Below are 20,161 nucleotides of genomic sequence, written 5' to 3'. Positions count from 1 at the left end.
GGAATTCCAGGAAGATCTTCGGGAAAGACATCAAGAAAGTTGCAGACTTCAGGGATGCTCTCGAGGTCTTTAACTTCCTATTTCTCGTTAACGACATGGGCTAGGAATGCATGACATTCCTTTCACATATATTTTTGGGCTGTGATGCACGAAATGATATGGATGCTTGAGCTGAGTTTATCACCATAGATAATGAGGGCTTCGCCAACTGGCTGATTGAGGCGAATGACTTTTTCATAACAAAGAATATCATCACGATTTGGGTTCAACCAATCCATGCCGATGATGACATCAAAACTTTTTTTGGAAACTGGCATAAGGTCAATTGGAAAAGAATGAACGTTTAGGGTAAGGGTACAACCAATGAATATTTCGTTAGTGCTCTCTTTCTTTCCATTTGCGATCTCTATGGTGAATGTTTCGGTTAAAGGTTAGGATTTATGCTTGAGTAGATGTTTAAATGCATGACTAACAAAATCCTCTCCGCACCACTATCGAAAAGAATGCATGCATAAGAGTTGTCGAGGAGGAACATACCCGTAACTACGGTGGGGTCAGCGACTGCCTCCTCCTGGCCCATAGCTAGAACCTTCCCTGTATTGCCAGCTGTTGTCGCTTTTGGGCAATTCTTCTTGTAATGCCCGATTTCACTACAACCATAACAGGCTTGGCCAACTCCAGCTCCAGGAGCCTAATTGGTTGGTTGGACTTTTGTTCTTTAGAAACGGGTTGTGTGTCCCTTTTTACTGCGATTGTTGCATTGCATGTCACGACAAGGTCCGTGATGATGGAAGTTACACTTATCGCACCTTGGAAGGGTTCCAACATATCTATTGGCAGGTGCTTGAGTTGCAGGAGCAGCAGCAGGAGTGGTAGCAGCATGACTGTCAGTACTTGTTGCTTCCTTGAGGGCTCCTACGAAGACTTGCCCTTGCGCTTGTTCCAAAACTTTTTCTTCTCACCACCCACCTTTGGTGGTTAGGGAATGGCTGCTACAATTTCATTATCAACCCCATGATCTATCAGAGTCTGTGCTAAACACTTGGCGCTATCAAATGTGAGAGGTTTAGCAACCAATACGTTCCCTTGAATTGGGGGTGTCAATCCCCATATGTACCTCTCAATTTTATTGGTTTCCGGGGTGACCATCCCGGGACATAGAAGAGCTAGGTTGCTGAACCTAGCAACATATGTATCAATGTCAGAACCCTTCATCTTCAGGTTCCAGAGCTCGTGCTCTAGCTTTTGCATCTCTCCCCTTGTGCAATACTCCGCAAGTATTAGCTCTTTTAAACTCTCCCAGCCCATGGCATTGGCTACTAGCAGAGTTAGGGATTTGACTCGGTTATTCCCCCAAGTCAGTGCTCTATCGTTGAAGGTGCAAGCGACGAAATTCACCTTGCTTGCCTCGGGGCACACACAGATCTGAAAAATTGATTCGATCTTCTATAACCAACGAGTTAGGGCAATGAAACCTCCATTGCCATCTAAAAGATACAAAGGGAAAATGGCGATAAGCCTTCTACGTTGATCATGAATCAGATATTTTTGAACAAAATATATCTTAATCCTACAACATTAACAGAGATCTACAAATAAGGTTTACTAACATAAATAAGGAATTACAGGTCTTTCATTTGTGAAGTTTAGTACTCCTTGTAACAATTCCTTGTAGTGTTATAGAGTTATAAAATACTCCTTTAGTATTTTAATTATGTGCTTCATTAGTATCAGATTTGGTGAATTTTAGACTTGTCGCAACACCACAGTTACTCCCAAACACATGTTGGTCATATCTCGGACAAACATAGTTGATCAAGTTATATTGGCCCTACATATGATTACATAACTATTATGATACAGTTTCTAGTATGTATGTATACTTGTATACTTCTTGTAAAATACTTAAATTTTAAAAGTATACTTTTAGTATCTGAGCGGTTCGGCCCCTTTAGTGTTTATATTTGTATACCATGTAAGGTTCGGTATACTTAGTTCACTATAAACAATAGCACTGATACCAATCTATCACACCCCAAAACCGAAATGGCAGAAACGTTCGGGGGTGGAGGACGTCGTGTAAAGTATCACAACAATTGCATCATAGTAATCAAAGTAAACACAACTATTACATTAATTAAGTAATTATTTACATCTGTTTGATACATAGTTTGTATACACCAAAAGTATAGCAAAAATATAAAATACATGTCTCTATATGCTCCGTCTTCTCAAAAGCTGTGGGAGTACCTGTCTACTGATTTCCTGAGAATACAAGCGGTTTTGAAAAGAGTATCAACATTAAAGCCGGTGAGTTCATAAGCATGATTTTTGTTAATGAAAAACCTGTTAATGAATTTATGAAAATACATGTATGTTTCCAAAAAAATCCAATGTTTTCTTTAGTAAAAAGGTAGTCTTAAACCCCAAGACCAAATTGTAAGTTCGTTATTGTATTCTGCTTTTGCATATGAAAGTAATTGTATGTAATCCTTGGTTACCACTAGTAAAGTAAGTAATACATTGTATGAAAACCCTGGCTATCACCAATATCTATAGTAGTTTTATTACTTAAAATAAAACCATAAGTTGAAATCCCTGGAATCCTCCAGTTGTAGTATGTAGTAGTTCTATTAATGAAAATAAAACTAATGAAGAATGAAATGCCGTAACAAATGGTTAGTTTATACTGTTGCGAGTTCGTATAACCATGCTTGATACGACCTAGTGACCTCTACGACGTTCTTCATGCGTCAGATGGTATGATATTTGTCTCCCCAGGCATGTCTGCCTAACTGTAGCAAGCAGTTCAGGTGTGGGATAGTTAATCCCGAATAGATCTATTCACAAATCTCACGCTCTCCCTTCAGGAGACTCTGGTTATACTATGATAGGATTTAGCCCGCACCCCGAAGGGTACAATTGAAGTGATGTCTCACAACCCTATATTAACTAGTTTACGTGTAATGTAATGTTTACTTATATAACCATGAATTTAAGTCCTTAATGTGAGCCTTGTTGGACAAAAATGGATGTTGGGTTCCATTAAGACATGCTAAGGCATAAAATTGCCAACATTATGTCTTAGATCCCCATAATGGTCGAGATCTGAAAGTTGGATCGAGTGGCTGTAAGGATTAAGCAAGAAATGGATTTAGGTGGTAAGCGACTCAGTACGCTAAGCATACCAAGGGGTACACCATGCGTACTAGCAAACAGACAAGTACGCCACGCATACGCCTCTCAGTAGGCTTTTGAACTTTGTTGAGCTTTGGACTTTTGGGCCTTAGTTTGGGATTTGGCCTGTTTAGGGTGGATGACCACAAAATTCTAATAATGGGGCTTAAGATTGTTGAGAATAATGACGAGATGACGATGCGGAATCGGAAGAACATTCATGATTCAATCACCATAATATGTAAGTAATCTTTCAAAGGTTTTGTGTATATTGATATTGATATGAACGTACAAAGAAAACCCTTTTCAAGAAAAAGCTTGCATCAAAAGCTAACCTAATGATTATTTTATAGGGAACATAAAATATTTACTAAAAATATAAAACCCTAAAAAGGCTTCCCTAAATAACCAAAAATGCCAAATCAGATTCAATATCTCAAAAACTCAATAATCTTCCCTAGATGTTGAAACTGATGAAGATCACTATTTTCGATCTTTTTGGCATTTCTCCCCCTAAATTATGAGACTCATCAGTACATGGGGTCTTCAAAGCGAGAGAAACAAATATCATCTTCCAAATGCGAACCCCCTTGAAATATGAATAGTAAAATCCGTTGCTTCTGATTCCGAACGGCTTAAAAAATCCGATCGATGATTTATTCCAATTTCCAAATGGAAAAAAATCAATTCCGATTTCAATTAAGGATGCAAGACCAGAAATCAATTGAGAAATCAAGAACTTCATTATGAAAACCTCTAATTCCAATTCTGAGATCTTTGAATTGATTTCCAGTTTGAAACTCATTGATTGCAGGGAACGAACATGATCATTGGATTATACTTTTGAAAACTACCCTTAAGCTTCAATGAACCAGCAAATTTCACCAAAAGTTCTGAACCTAACCCCCTTTTTGTCAATAATTCCAAATTTAACCCTCCTGTTACAATACACTGACAGCTTGCACCCATTTTTGCTAAAATGTGTTAGTTTTCAACCCTTGTTGAAGAAAAAATTACTTTTCAGCCCATATTTTTTACCTTTTCAGCTTTTTGTCAATTCCAACCATTTAAAAATCAATAAAAATTGATTTTTTTCAACAAAATCTCACCCTTTTGATTGAATTTTCACCAAATTTTGTCATTTTTTTTAAAGACAAAACTTTTATGAAACCTTTGGGACCCATTTAAGAATCAAAGTTGAACTTGGTTACTTGCACAACCATTTCTTTGAAAAAAATGACCATCTTCCGAAAATGATATTCGCTTATTAGTTGGAAATCTTTTTTTTCCAAAATTTTCATTAAACCAACCAAACACTCTTTTCTCTTTTTCTCCAACTTCTAACATCTTTATCTGAAGAAAAACGAGAATTGAAGTTTCTTTAAACATGCTTGGCTTCAACTTTTTGAACTTTTTCACAAGCTTGAGAGACTTGTACTTTTTCATCCAAACCTTCTTCATTTTACCTTTCTTCTTTTTCTTCTTCTTCCTTTTCAGAATTTGAGGGTTAAGAAATGATTTTCGGATCTGAACAACCTCATTATATTTTAGAATTTGAACATCACAAGCCTTTGGTACACAAACTTTTGGAGTTTGGTAAATCTGAACATCTTGAATTATTGGCTTTCTGTAAGGATCTATACCTTCAAAAACATCATCAGAACATGAAAAATCGTCTGTTGTTGTTCCAATAGAACAAAATACCGTTGTTTTCACTATTTCAGAAGACTTGATTTGCGAAACACTAGATTCGGATTGTGACACTTCTGATATACTTGAAACTTTTGACTCCGCCTCAAAAAGAACATCTGGAGTCACCTTTTCTTTAGAAACATGAAGAACATTATTTTCACACCCCAAACCGAGATGGTGGAAAGATTCGGGGGTGGAGGACGTCATGTACAATATCATAACAATGTACATTAGTAAAACAAGCAACAACATCCATTGTGTTAATAATATAGTTATTACATGTGTGTCCTTTGTATAGTTGTACGACACCAAAATATATGTCAAAATAAAAGATGAGTCTTGAACATGCTCCGTCTTCTCAAAACCTGCGGTAGTGTACCTGTCTACTGGTTCCCTAAGAATACAAGTTATTTTGAAAGTGAGTATCAACATTTAAGTTGGTGAGTTCATAAGTATTTAGTGTCAAATGTTTTTATTGGTTCTATGAAAATGTTAATATACTTTGCAAAAAACCCCATATTTTCTACAATAAATGAAAAGTAATCTTTACCCAAGACCCAACTGTTTGCATGTTTTGTTCTCTTGAAATAGTGTAAAATGTATGTTTGTACTCGAAATAGTGTAAATGTATGTTTGTACATATTTGTAACTATCTTTACTAGAAAAATAGAATGCTTGTTCATGTGTGAACATTACTGTATGTATGTACTGGAAGATAATATCTTTTAGTAGTTTTGTTTAAAATAAAACCACCGAAGAAATGTTCTGTGACAACCCGAAATTTCCATTTTGAACGAACTTTATCTATTCAATAGAAGCTAGACCAGTTACAGTGAATTTCAAACTTTTCTGAATAAGTTTATGTATATTAGGGTTTACGTTTAAGGAGATATCAGGAGAGTGGATGCTCATGGGTTAGTGAAACTTGAGTATTTCAAAACCTCATAATATTAGCGTTCATTTCCGGAATAAAAATATTTTCTGCCAAAAATATCTCAGGACTATAAATAGATTTCTGAACTAAATTCATTCATTATTCACATTTCCAACTAGAGAAAAGCCATTTTCTCTCTCACGGATCTTCGGGTTTTCATCCCAAATCGTGAGTAGACTTCTCTAGTTGTTTCATAATGCTTATTATATGCTTAATAACATAGATTACATGTCAAATATGTGAGATTCGGGAGTTTACCGCCCAAGAATGTTCTTGGGGAGTAAACTCCAAAATGAGGCTTAAATGCTATCTAGTCCCATTTCCTTGTTAAGTAACTAGCTTAGGATTATAGGTATGTAAATTTGAGACTAGAAAACAATCAAAAACACCAAGCTTTGGGTGTTCAAGGCCCAAGGATTTCTTGGACCGTGAACTCCAAATTCAAGGGCCAAAATGTGCCCTAATCCCTCCTAAAGCTTTAGACATTAACCCCCATTATTTCCTAGCTAAATTGTGGACTTTAAAACATCAAAAGCACTCCTTAAAGAGAGTTTACGGCCAAGGGAATACTCATAGGTCGTAAACACTAAACAAGGGCACCAAAGTGTGCCTAGGGTCCTCATTAGCCTTAAACAAATGCCTAGAAATTATCCTACTTGTGCTTGGGACTTGAAAGAATAAAATAACCCATCCCTTGAGATTTTACGGTTGTAAACTCCAAAAGAAATGGTCTTTTGGCCGAAAACTCCTTAAAGGAGTGTATTAAGGCCCTAAACTACCCAAAGGATTAAACCGCCAAGTAAGACTTATTCTAGAAATCAAATAGCACTTCAAAACACCATTTACCACCAAGTTGGGAGTTCACGGCCGTAAACTCAAGGGTTTACGACCGTAAACTCCTTGTGTGGAGTTTATTGAATGTTAAACACATATATAAGGCCCTTTGGTACATTAAACCCCTTTAGCCTTGTCCCACAACAACTTAGATGCAACCATTAGGACCTATAACACTTATACAAAGTTTTTACATGTTCCTGAGTGTCCCAACTAAATTTATTAGTTATTATTTGGCTAATTAGTTATATATATGTTCAAAATATGATAACTAGGCTCGTGCGTGTGAACAAGTCTCCGTTTGCCACCTAGCACAGTATCCGACACTTCAATCCAATCCACTCACCACAAGTGAGTTCATACCCCTTTAATTAACCTTTGAAATACTTTTAAATGTTTATAATACTTTTATGGGGGGGGGGGAATACAAGTTAAATGCTTATAGTTATTACATCAATCACATGTGATTAATAACTAGAAAGCCAATGATTTTATTACTGTTCAAACTGTTTATCAAACTGCTTTACTTCAAAATGTTTTACAAACTCTTTTACTTATCAAATACTTTTATTTAAACTTTGTTATACTTCTTATAAATTCCATGCCCATATATGTATAGATATATAAGCAATGTTTAAAGGGCTTAGGAAGGCCATCCGCCCTATTTCCTTTTTCTCGATTTGGATGTGGTCTGGTGGGATTTCGGGTAGCCGTCCGAAGGTCGTTTCAGTATTAATTATATATCAAATGTATATATATAGACATAAAAGTACTTCCATATTCATGCGTATTAGTTACATCATTAGTAAGTTACCATCGGGGTAACACAAGATCATACTACTACAATTTCTAGATCAATGAGTTAGTTCATTCATGAGTCAATACTTATTACCATGAGAACATATACATTACATTACTATGAGTACATATACAACTATACTAGAAAGAGAACATATACAACTATACTAGGAAGAGAACATATACAACGATACTAGAACAAGTAACATTACATTACATATACACGAATACGTTAACAATTGTGATCCACTGTATCGGAGCATGCCTCAAATGTCATGGCCCGAGTTGTAGCCAAAATTCTCTTGGAGGGAGAGCGTGAGTTTGCGTATAGATCTATAGTGGATTGACTATCCTACACCTTGCTGCTAGTTACAGCTGGACCTGCAGGTCTGCAGGTGCCAAACATCATTCCGTTATTACGTCCATTCGTATGTCGTTGTTACTAGTCGATAGTATGGTGCAATTAATCACATGATACCTTAATATAAATCCGGTTTAAGGTAGTTAGTACAGCAGTAGTTCCTATAATACAACACTACAGTACTACAATAATTTACCCATTACATATATTTAGTGATTATTTCACTTAAACATTAATGTACAAACTAGATTTTGTTAAATGATAGTTACACTTGGGAAATTACACACTTTTACAACAAACGAGCATACAAAGCAGTTAAGCCTTGGTAGAAGGCTACTTTAATAGAAAATATAGGTTTTTCTGAGAGTTTCAAACTTTTACATACATTTTACAAACTTTTACATACATTTTACAAACTTACACTTGAGACATGTTCAAACGTTTTTATAACAAACATCGACACTAAAATACTTATGAACTCACCAACTTTATGCTAAACAACTCTTTCAAAATAACTTGTATTCTCAGGTCATCAATAGACAGGTACCGAGGCCAGCTTTTGAGAAGATGGAGCGCATCCAAGACTCATCTTATTATTTTGATTTACATTATTTTTGGTGTCTATAACTGTACAGAACACGCTTGTATTAAAATTATATATTTAATGCAATGGATGATGTTGTTTGCTTATTTACTTTTACTGTGTTGTGATACTTTACATGACGTCCTCCTCCCCTGAACGTTTCCGCCGTTCTTGGTTTTGGGGTGTGACATGTTCGTTGCGTAAACCGAATCGTTTAGTTAATGTTTAATGTGAATGAGATTATAAGCATAATAATTCTTTTGTTTGTTTTCTTTCACATGTATGTGATAACACAATCATATTGTGTTTTGCTTGTATTCCCCCTAAAAACAATGAAAAAGGTAAATTGTAGGGGTATGAAATCACCTTTTGTGAGTGATTTGATTGAAAGTTCGATTTAGGATGTTATTTCCACAAGCCAGATTCCCATGATAAAACCGAGTCCTAATAGCATTTCACGTAATAAATGTGTATATAATTAGTGAACATATTGGAAAATATGTTAAGGATGCGGGTATTTGTTTTGTATATGGTCTTTCGCGTTCCCAAGTGAATTCGGGTCTTCGCTTCGCATTCCAGCGGACCTTCACTATAGGAATACGCCTTTGTTTTGTTCGTTTGACTTCCCTATCCATAATTTCAACGGGTTCTTCCATGAAATGAAGGTTCTCGTTTAATTCGAATTCGTCTAGTGGTATCACAAGTGTCTCGTCGGATAGACACTTCTTTAGGTTTGACACATGGAATGTAGGGTGTACGTTGTTAAGTTCTTGAGGTAGTTAGAGTTTGTAAGCTACCGGGTCGATTCTAGCAAGAATCTCAAAACGCCCAATGTACCTTGGATTTAATTTACCATGCTTTCTGAAGCATATCATGCCCTTCCAGGGTGAGACCTTCAATAGAACAAGGTCAACAACCTAAAATTCCAAGGGTTTCCGTATTTTGTCTACGTAGCTTTTCTGTCGATCTCTAGAGGCTTTCAATCATTCGCGAATTTGTACTCTCTTTTCTGTTGTTTCTCTAATGATCTCTGGAACAGTGAGAGTGATGTCAGGAACTTTTCCTTTAGCTAGTTCTGTATCACCCACTTCAGCCCAACACAGAGGTGATCTGCACTTCCGACCAAAAAGAGCTTCGAAAGGGGTATCCTTGATACTAGTGTGGTAGCTGTTGTTGTATGAAAACTCGACTAATGGTAAATGGATATCCCATGATTTACCAAATTCGATCACACAAGCTCTCATCATGTCTTATAACATTTGAATCGTTCTCACTCTGGCCATCAGTTTGAGGGTGGTAGGCTGTACTCATGTCCAGCCTAGATCCCATAGATTTTTGTAGCGATTCCCAGAATCTTGAGGTGAATCTACTATCTCTATCAGAGATAATAGATATTGGTACACCATGTAGTTGCACGACCTCTCTAATGTATGTTCTGGTTAGCTTCTCCATCTTTTCGGTTTCCTAAATTGGTAGGAAGTACGTGGACTTGGTTAACCTGTCAATGATCATCCAAATGGTATCTGTTGGGTCTAGTAGTGTTGCGTCCTTGGGCTCAGTCCTTAGCGAAATTTTGTTATCCAGTTTGGGCCTGTCCAATCATGTTTATTTTATGAGGGTTTAGTATTTAAGGTGTATGCATGCATCCTTTGTTGTAGAGCGCTTTCATTATTATTCTTATCATTGTACTACAAACCCTAGATCGCCTCTACAATGGAAGTTCTTCATCGATCTCTGCTGAGGTGTGAATACATTTGAATCATTAAACATTACTAGATTATGTATCGTGTTTATTGTGTTTGTTTGTTTTATTGATTAACCTGTTGAAGATCTAATCGATCTAAGAGTTTTTCAACTCGTCAATTGGTATCTGAGCAGGAGATTGTGTAATCCATACACATCTCTTCTGTTGAAGAAGATCTTAGGGTTTTCCGCTTTGATTGATATTGTTAGATCCGTCATTTGTTATTGACGTAGTTCTTTAAATATTCGATCTTACCCTAACGTTATTTACAAGTCTGATCTTAAGCAGGTTTTTGAACAAACATCGTCATGTCCATGGATGATTCTCAGTCAAACCCAATCAATATCTCCAATAGCATAGGATCGACGACAAGGATTCCTATTTTTTACACTCAGGATTATGAGGTCTGGACACATCCCTTTGAAGACTACGTGATTGGCTTAGAAGACAATGGATACTTGATCTGGGAGGTGATTACTGTAGGTCCATTCGCTCACTCAAGCACTTTAAGAATTGTTAAAACTCAAAAGGAGTACAATCAACTCGTCAATGATGTGAAAGGCATTCCCCAAGATGAGAAGGAAAAGTTTCAGTGCAACATCAAAGCTTTAAGAATCATTAGGTTTGCTTTACAATCGGACACGTTTCGGTTAGTAAGCTCATGCACACCGGCAAAAGAAATATGGGACAGGTTGAAGGAATTGTATTCTACGGATGAAGATCTTGAGCATTCAATCCAAACATTGTTGCTCTCAGAATTTGGTGACTACAAGCAGAAGCCCGAAGAGAAGCTTATTCAAGCCTTCGATCGCTTCAACCATCTCCTTAGTAAGATGATAAAGCATGAGATTGAAAGGAAAGTCATTGAAAAAAGGTCACATTCATGAATGGACTTAGACCCGAATGGATGGATGTGGTGTCTACTGTGAAGGAACATCAACAATTCAAGACTTATTCTCTAGCAAAACTGGTGGGAATATTAATGTCACTTGAGAGTGTCGTGACTAAAGAAACGAACGTGGTTTCTGGCATGGGTTCCTTGGCCCTAATCTCCAAAGGAAAGAATGCTGCTGAAGAAGAAGAAGATTTGGATCTTTCAGAATATGATCTAACAAGTGAAGATTATGCTTTGATGGTGTCAAACCCCAAGAAGTTCATCAAAAGAAGGTTCCCAGCAAATAAGAACCGAAACTGGCAAGGTAGCTACAATGCTGAGAAAGCGAAGGAGGAACCGAAGAGTGTTTCTCCGACCGAAGAACCAAAGAAGGAAGTAAAACTTGGTGGTGACTTGGGCATTAATTGTCACTACTGCGGAGGCAAAAATCACTTCACCAAAGATTGTATGCTGAGAAAGATGTCAGAAAAAAATGAAGATGAGGATGAGGAAGCGAATCTCACACGACGATTGGAGGAAATCAAGAAGAAGAAAGCTGGATCTAATAACATTATGAATGCTCTTATTATGCAGGAAAATACTGTTGACGATGAGTTTGGAGGTGTTGAAGTTTGGTCCATTAATTCAGAAGATGAAGAAGGGAGGAAGCCCACTCATGGCAGGGCTTTGTTGGTGAAAGAAGAGGACATTGCAGGAAAGTGTCTAATGGTGACTTCTAAGGTGTCACAAATGAGAGGCTATACCACTGATGGGGGACTGGATGAAGAAAAAGGAGTGAGAAAACAGGTGTTTTGCAGCGAAACCTGTCAGTGAACAGATCAACGAATGCGACGAGCTAATCAAGAAGGTACAATCTATTCTTGTTTCCTTACAAATCCCCATCACAAACTATTAAAAAAACTAAATGGATTAAAATCTAAATTTTGTACTATAAGTTGTAGTTTTACTCAAACTCGTGTCACACACTCTAACCTAACTGATCAAATCAGCAGGGTATCATCGAAGAGTGAGGAGAGGCGTATATGGATTGAGCAGAAGGAGAAGGAGTTGATTCGGTCTAGGGATGAAACAATTTATTTGAAAAGAGATAATTTAAAGCTTTTAAATCCACGAAATGTTTTTTATTTAATTGCTAAATGATTATATTCCAACATTACTCAATTGCATCTTGATTGTGAAATAGGGAAGAAGATACATCGTATGATTTTACCCTTCCTTGAGTTAAAGGAGGATGAAATCGATGCCGATGCATATAACTGTGAAAACGTTGTTTCTTCTGATGATATTTTTTTCCCGCTTACAAAATTGGTCTTGAGAAAATAGAATCCTTCATAAAGTCAAAAGACCATAAGGACATGCTCAAAAATTTGTTGGATGAAAACGACAAATTAAAAATCAAAACCGAAACTGTATAGAAATTTGACTCTTTGAATGCCAAGTTGAGTTCAGAAAATAAAATTGATGTTGAAAACACTTCTGAATTCAATGAGGATGATGATATGAGTGTAATATCTTTAGAAGATGAGGTGGACTGTTCTGAATTTGTCAAGAGCGAACCCGAAACCAACAAAAATCTTATTTCTGAAAATTCCATTGAGTTCGCTCGTTTGTCCATAGAGAAGACCAAAGTCCTCAAGGAAAAGGATGTTGTATATCAAAAGGTCCAAACGACTCCAAATCAATTTTATATAGTTAAAGGAGTTACTCAGCAACAAACAGCCGAACTGACAACATTAGTAGCAGAAGATAATGTTGATGGTTGTGATGAGTTTTTTTGGTCTGCACCGATTGATAACGCTGATAAAACAGAAGGTCTATCTAAGAAAACATCATGGAGAGTAAAAGGTAGGTACGTGGCAGAACCACTTAATGATCCTACACGCTTTGATGGGCCTAGCACAAGTGGTACCAAAATTCCTTCAGGCGAACCGGTCATGGTGTCTAGCAAAACCTCTTCGCTAAAGAGCGAGCCTCATGCTCAAAGACCAAAGAAAAAGGCCAACATCCACAAAAATCAAAAACAGGTGTTAGACTGAAAGCATCAACGAAATTTGAGATACAAGAAGAATCTCACTGAAAGGAAATAGTTTTGGCGATCACAAAACCCTAATTATGTTCGCTATGAAAAGCCCTCTAAGTCAAAGGAAGAAAAAAAAGCAAACTCAGCTTCTCGCACTCAATATGATGAAAACAAACAAAAGAAAAGTTTCGGTCCCCAAAATCAAAACAACCAAAAACAGAGTTTCGGTCCACAAAGGCACAACAACCAAACAAGAAGTTTCGGTCCTCAAGATGAGAGAAACCAAAAGGTTGGTTTCGGTCCTAACCAACCAGTAAGAGGAACCGAAGGAAAACTAGTTTTGGCTCTCAACCAAGTAAGAGCAATGATCGAAAGCTTAACTCTGATCCCAAATCTCATCTCTCTCATTCTCACTGTCACTCACATAATGATCGAAAGGGAAAAGGAAAGCTCTTTCTAGAAAACGCAAAGAAGACGTCGTTTAAACCTGATTTTGAGAACCGAAAGTCTGCCAACGTCAAATTCTCAAATTCAAAAAACTGAACCTAAAGTACTAAAATCTGATAAAATCAAAGTTTTCACCATAAAAAGAAAAGATGAAACAACCTTAATAAAAATAACCTTTTTAGTTGATGTTTCTCTTACAATTCCCAGTTCCATAAAAGGCTCACATGGACCCAAGAAACTTTGGGTTCCTAAATCTGCTTAATTTTTGCAGGTTATACATCACGAGCAGTTCGACGATGAATGGTACATAGAAAGTGGCTGCTCGCGTCACATGCCAGGAAGAAGGGAAGAGCTGAGGGAGTTTCGGTCCCTTATAAATGGTGGAAGTGTCAAGTATGGTAATAATTATTTTGGCACGATCAAAGGCTATGGTGTGATCACCAATGGTGATTTCTCAATACGTAAAGTGGCGTACGTGGAAGGTTTACAACACAACCTTATCAGTGTTTCTCAACCGGTAGTTGGTATTCGGTTAAAAGTTTTGTTCAATGACGATGGCTCAAAGATTATTGAAAAGAAGAAGAACAATATTCTACTAAAATCGAAGCGACAAGGAGAGATGTACCCTTTGAATCTCAATCCCATATGTGGGAAACCAGCAGTCTCCTTGCTAAGGAAGGCTCATTCAAACCAAAGCTGGATTTGGCACCGAAGACTCTCTCATCTCAATTTTAAAGACATCAACAAACTGGTGCTTGGAGATCATGTTCGAGGTCTTCCTGTTCTCAAGTTCGATAAAGAACACATGTGTTCTGCATGTGAAATGGGAAAGCAAAGTCGACAGAGTCATCCTTCTCGAGTCAACACAAAAGTTATTGAATCACTTGAATTACTTCGCATCGATTTATATGGTCCATCCTCAATCGAGAGCATTGGTGGTAACAAGTATATACTTTTCATAGTGGATGACTTCTCTCGGTTTACTTGGGTGTTCTTTTTGAAACAGAAATCAGAGGCCACTTCCAAGCTTAAACTCTTCATCAAGCAGATAGAAGTTCAACTACGAAAGGTAGTTCGTAACATAAGAAGCGAAAACGGGTTGGAGTTCAAGAACAAAGACTTTGAAGATTTTCTTGCAGAGAAGGGAACAACTCACAACTTCTCGGCTCCATATACTCCAGAACAGAATGGAATTGTCGAAATGCGAAACCGATCTTTATGTAAAGCTGCCCGAACCATGCTGAGCTTTGCTTCTCTACCTCTATATTTTTGGGCTGATGCCATTGCTGCTGTTTGCTTTACACAGAACAGATCTTATCTCAACAAACATTTCTCTATCACTCCCTATAAGATCTTGAACATCCGAAAGCCTAACGTAAAGTTTTTCCACGTGTTCGGTTCAAGATGCGTCATCTTCAATTCAAAGGAGCACTGAAACAAGTTCGATGTCAAAGCAGACGAAGGAATCTTTCTGGGTTATTCCTTAACCTCTAAAGCATATAGGGTTCTAAAAAGCTGTGACAACCCGAAATTTCCATTTGTACGTACAATATCTATTCAATAGAAGCCAGTCCAGTTTCAGTGAATTTCAGACTTTTCCGAACAAGTTTGTGTACATTAGGGTTTATGTTTCAGGAGATATCAGGAGAGTGGATACTCCTGGATTGGTGAAACTTGAACATTCCAAGTTTCATAATGTCATAGTCCAATCTCCGGAATAAAAATATTTTCTGCCAAAATATTTCAGGCCTATAAATAGATTTCTGAATTAATTAATTCATTATTCACAAATCCAACTAGAGAAAAGCCATTTTTTCTCTGACGGATCTTCGGGTTTTCATCCCAGATTGTGAGTCTACTTTCCTAGATGTGTTTTACTACTTGTTATATGCTTTATAACATTAATTACATGTCTAAAATGCAAGATCCGGGAGCTTACCGCCTAAAAACGTTCTTGGGGAGTAAACTCCAAAATGGAGCTTTAAGGCTACCTAGTCCCGTTTTCCTTGTTAGGCAACTAGTTAAGGACTTAATGTATAATCATTAGAGGCTAGAAATCATCAAAGGACAACAAGCAATTGGAGTTTACGGCCCAAGAGTTCTTGGACCGTAAACACCATTTCCAAGGTCCAAAAGTGAGCCCTAAATCACCCTAAAGGCTTAAGGCATTTACCCTCTAATGCTTGTAGCTAATTTGGACACCAAAACACTTCAAAATCATAAAGTTCTAGGAGTTGACGGCCAAGATATACTCTTGGGCCGTAAACCCCTTTTTCAAGGGCTAAGGATGCCCTAAACACCCCTAAGGCTTTGAGACTATTACCCTTTGATACTTGTAACTTGAATGGGGAGTAAATGACACAAAAATCATCCCTAAAAGGGAGTTTATGGCCAAGGAACATCACTTGGGCCATAAACTCCAAGTAAAGGCACAAATGTGTGCCTAATGTCCCCTTTAGCCTTAGATAAAAACATAGAAGCTATCCTACATGTGCAAGTGACCAAAAAGAATTAAAACCAACACCCCATAGGAGTTTACGGCCGTAAACTCTAGGGGATATGGTCTTTAGGCCGTAAACTCCTCTATGGAGCATTCTAGGGCCTTAAACTACTTCAAAGATTATTCCAACAAGGCTAGGCTAATTCTAGGATTAAGATAGCACCTTAAAACACCCAAAACCACCAAGTGGGGAGTTCACAGCCGTAAACTCATGGGTTCACGGCCGTAAACTCATGGGTTCACGGCCGTAAACTCCAAAGGTGGGGTTTGTTGGGTGGTGAACTATTATACCATGTCATTTGGTGCTTCAAACCCTTTTGCCTTGTCCCGTATCGACTTAGATGCAACCCTTAGGACCTATAACATTTATACAAAGTGTTTAAATGTTCCTAAGTGTCCCAACTTATTTTATTAAGTTATTATTTGGCTAATTAGTTATATATATGCTTATTATATGATAACTAGGCTCGTGCGCGTAAACAAGTCTCCGTTTGCCACCTAGCACGGTATCCTACACTGCAATTCAAACAGCTCACCACAAGTGAGTTCATACCCCTTTAATCAACCTTTGAAATGATTTTAAATGTTTTAAATACTTTATGGGGGGGGGGGAATACAAGTCAAACACTTATAGTTATTGCTTAAATCACATGTGATTGCATTTAATCACATGTGATTAATAACTAGGAAACCAATGATTTTATCACTGTTCAAACTGTTTATCAAACTGCTTTATTTTGAAATGTTTTACAAACTCTTATACTTTTCAAACTTATTTACAACTGTGATTCAAACAAATGTTCCAATTACTTATACTGTTTTATCAAAATTATGCCTTCAAATTGTTTTATAGATTGACATCAAGTCGATCTTTTCTTGAAATAATATTTATGGTTCAATTGTCTTATAAAATCTTTATTATGCTTTTACTTCTTATAAATTGCATGCCCATATATGTATAGATATATAAATAATGTTTAAAGGGCTTAGGAAGGCCATCCGCCCTATTTCCTTTCTCTCGATTTGGATGTGGTCTGGTGGGATTTCGGGTGACCATCCGAAGGTCGTTTCAATATTAATTATATATCAAATATACATATATAGACATAAAAGTACTTCCATATTCATACATACTAGACACATCATTAGTTAGTTACCATCGGGGTAACACAGGATCATACATATACAACTATACTATGAGAACACATACAACTATACTATGAGAACACATACAACTATACTATGAGAACATATACAACTATACTAGGAGGAGAACATATACAACTATACTAGGAGGAGAACATATACAACTCTACTAGAACGAGAAACATTACATTACATATACTAGAATACTTAAATTACTGTGATTTAAATCGGAGCATGACTTAACTGTCATGACTCGAGTTGTGGCCAGAGTCTCTTGGAGGGGGAGCGTGAGTTTGCGTATAGATCTATGCTGGATTGACAATCCTACACCTTGTTGCTAGCTACAGCCGGACCTACAGGTCTGCGGGTGCCAAACGTCATTTTCTTTATTACGACCATTCATTATGTTGTTGTTACTAGTCGATAGTATGGTGCAATTTATCACATAATGCCTTAATATAAATCCGGTTTAAGGTAGTTAGTACAATAGTAGTTTCTATAAAACAGAACTACAGTACTACATTGATTTACCCATTACATATTTTTAGTGATAACCTCACTTAAACATTTAATGTACAAACTATATTTTATCAAATGATAGTTACACTTGGTAAATTACACACTTTTACAACAAACGAGCATACGAAACAGTTAAGCCTTGGTAGAAGGCTACTTAAATAGAAAATATAGGTTTTTCTGAAGGATTCAAACTTTTACAAACACTTACATACATTTTACGAACTTATACTTGAGACACGTTCAAACGATTTTGATAACAAACACCGACACTAAAATACTTATGAACTCACCAGCTTAATGCTGATAAACTCTTTCAAAATAACTTGTATTCTCAGGTCATCAGTAGACAGGTATCGAGGCCAGCTTTTGAGAAGATGGAGCGCATTCAAGACTCATCTCATATTATTTTGTTTTTCATATTTTGGTGTCTAAAACTATACAAAACACTCTTGTATTAAAATTATATATTTAATGCAATGGATGATGTTGTTTGCTTATTTACATTTACTGTGTTGTGATACTTTACATGACGTCCTCCGCCCCAGAACGTTTCCGCCGTTCTTGGTTTTGGGGTGTGACAGATTGGTATCAGAGCATTGTTTATAGTGAATCAAGTATATCAACCCATAAAAGATATACTAAACTATAAACCCAAAAAGGGATTAAAACACTCTGGCCAAGAGTCTATACTTTAAATATTAAAATATTTAATTAGGTATACTAGTCTGTATTCATACTAAAATCAGTGTCACAATGACAAGAACAAAAGTATTGCGATTGTTAAATATCACAAGTAAGCTCGGGGATGTATGGTCAGTCCTGGGAATGGCATAGCCTGATCAACTATGCTGGTCCTAGGAGTGATTAGCATATGCCCTAGAATGGTTTTGATATGTTAACAAGTCTAAAAACTTACGAACAATACCACAAGAAGATCAATAGAACTTAAAATACTATAGGTGTATTTTTGTACTACTAGTTACACGTATACTATATTCTTATACCTCTCTTCTCGCGTAGATTTAAATGGCTGGATTTCATCACGGCGACCCGTACTTTCCAAATGAAGGCAATGCCGGGTGGATCGATGAAGAACCCGAAGATGAGCATCCAATCCCTTTGGATGATCACCTCGCAGAAGGCTTTTTTGATGGATCCGACTCCGAGCCTGAAGTCAACAACCTACCGCTTGTAGGTCAAGCCCCAAACAACAACCCTCGACCAGCTTTTCCAGGTCCTACTCCCATGTGGGCAAACAACCTGAATCGCTGGAGTGATGAACAGGGTCAACCCTTACCATACTTTGGGGATCGAAGCTTCTACAACGTCAGCAATGGTGGCTCTGCTGACCGAGCTCTGCCTGTCATTATCCGCAGAATAGCTCGTAATGTCGAGCAAGGTCGAGCAGCCATCGACCGGGTCATGGAGATTGATGCCAACTCTGGTGTCAACACAGTCCGCATCCGCCGTCTTGAAAAAGACATGGAACGGACCCGGAGAACCAATGAAACTCTACAGCAGCAGCTGGCTGCCTCACGAACTGAAATCTTGGAACTTCGAGCTCGTCAGAGGGCTCAGGATCGACACCTTCAAGAGGTGTTTCGTCAAGTATCGGACCTTAGGGCTCGCCCGGGGAATTCCCATCGCCGTTAAATGATGTCTAGTACATCTCTGTCTTTTGGTTAAGGAATAGCCTTTAACATCTGTGCTCTAAGAAGCATTTGTCTGTAAAATATTCCTAACTTTCAGTACTCTAATTAGGGATCTAAGAACTGTAAATCTTATCTGTTTGGTATGATGTAAGACCTACTGTTAGGTCGATTTTCCCTGAACTTATTACATCAGTAATACCAGTAGTGTTGAAATCTATCTAATCTGTGGGAAAAATCTGTACACTTGTGTTTTCCTACTAATATTCCTTGTTATGATTTCAAACACTCATTCAACTGTTGGGCTATGGTTAGTTAGTCAGTCCATGTGTCACTCTCACGTTGCTTACAAATTGATTCTTGCCATCTTTCTTATCTTTATAAACTTATAGCTGAAAGATGCCTCCTCGCAAATCCCCCAGGAATAATCCTGCACCTCCACCACCTCCTCCGCCTCCGGTCATCGATACTGCAGCCCTGAATGCTGCCGTAGCCGCAGCAGTGGCGACTGCCATGGCTCAGTATCATTCAACTGATGCCAGCAGAGGTGGAACCCCTGTGGAATCAACCCCGGTTGAAACCCCTGTACGCTCGAGAGAGTGCTCATACAAGGATTTCACAAACTGCAAACTGAAGCCTTTCTATGGCACCGGTGGGGTCATTGCCCTCTCGCAATGGCTCGAGAAGACTGAATCAGTCTTCGAAATCTGTTCATGCCCTGCGGCAAGTAAAGTCAGGTACGCCGCATGCACCTTTGAGGGAAAGGCCCTAACGTGGTGGAACGGCCACGTTAAAGCACTAACTCTAGTCGTGGCCAACGACATAGGCTGGGAAACGATGAAAGACCTCATGATGGAGGAAT

The sequence above is a fragment of the Lactuca serriola genome, chromosome 3 (genome assembly GCF_051521515.1).
Source record: "Lactuca serriola cultivar US96UC23 chromosome 3, Lser_US96UC23_V15, whole genome shotgun sequence".
In the NCBI taxonomy this organism is placed as follows: Eukaryota; Viridiplantae; Streptophyta; class Magnoliopsida; order Asterales; family Asteraceae; genus Lactuca; species Lactuca serriola.
The sequence above is the reverse complement of the archived record's forward strand: the minus strand, read 5'-3'. Positions refer to the sequence as shown.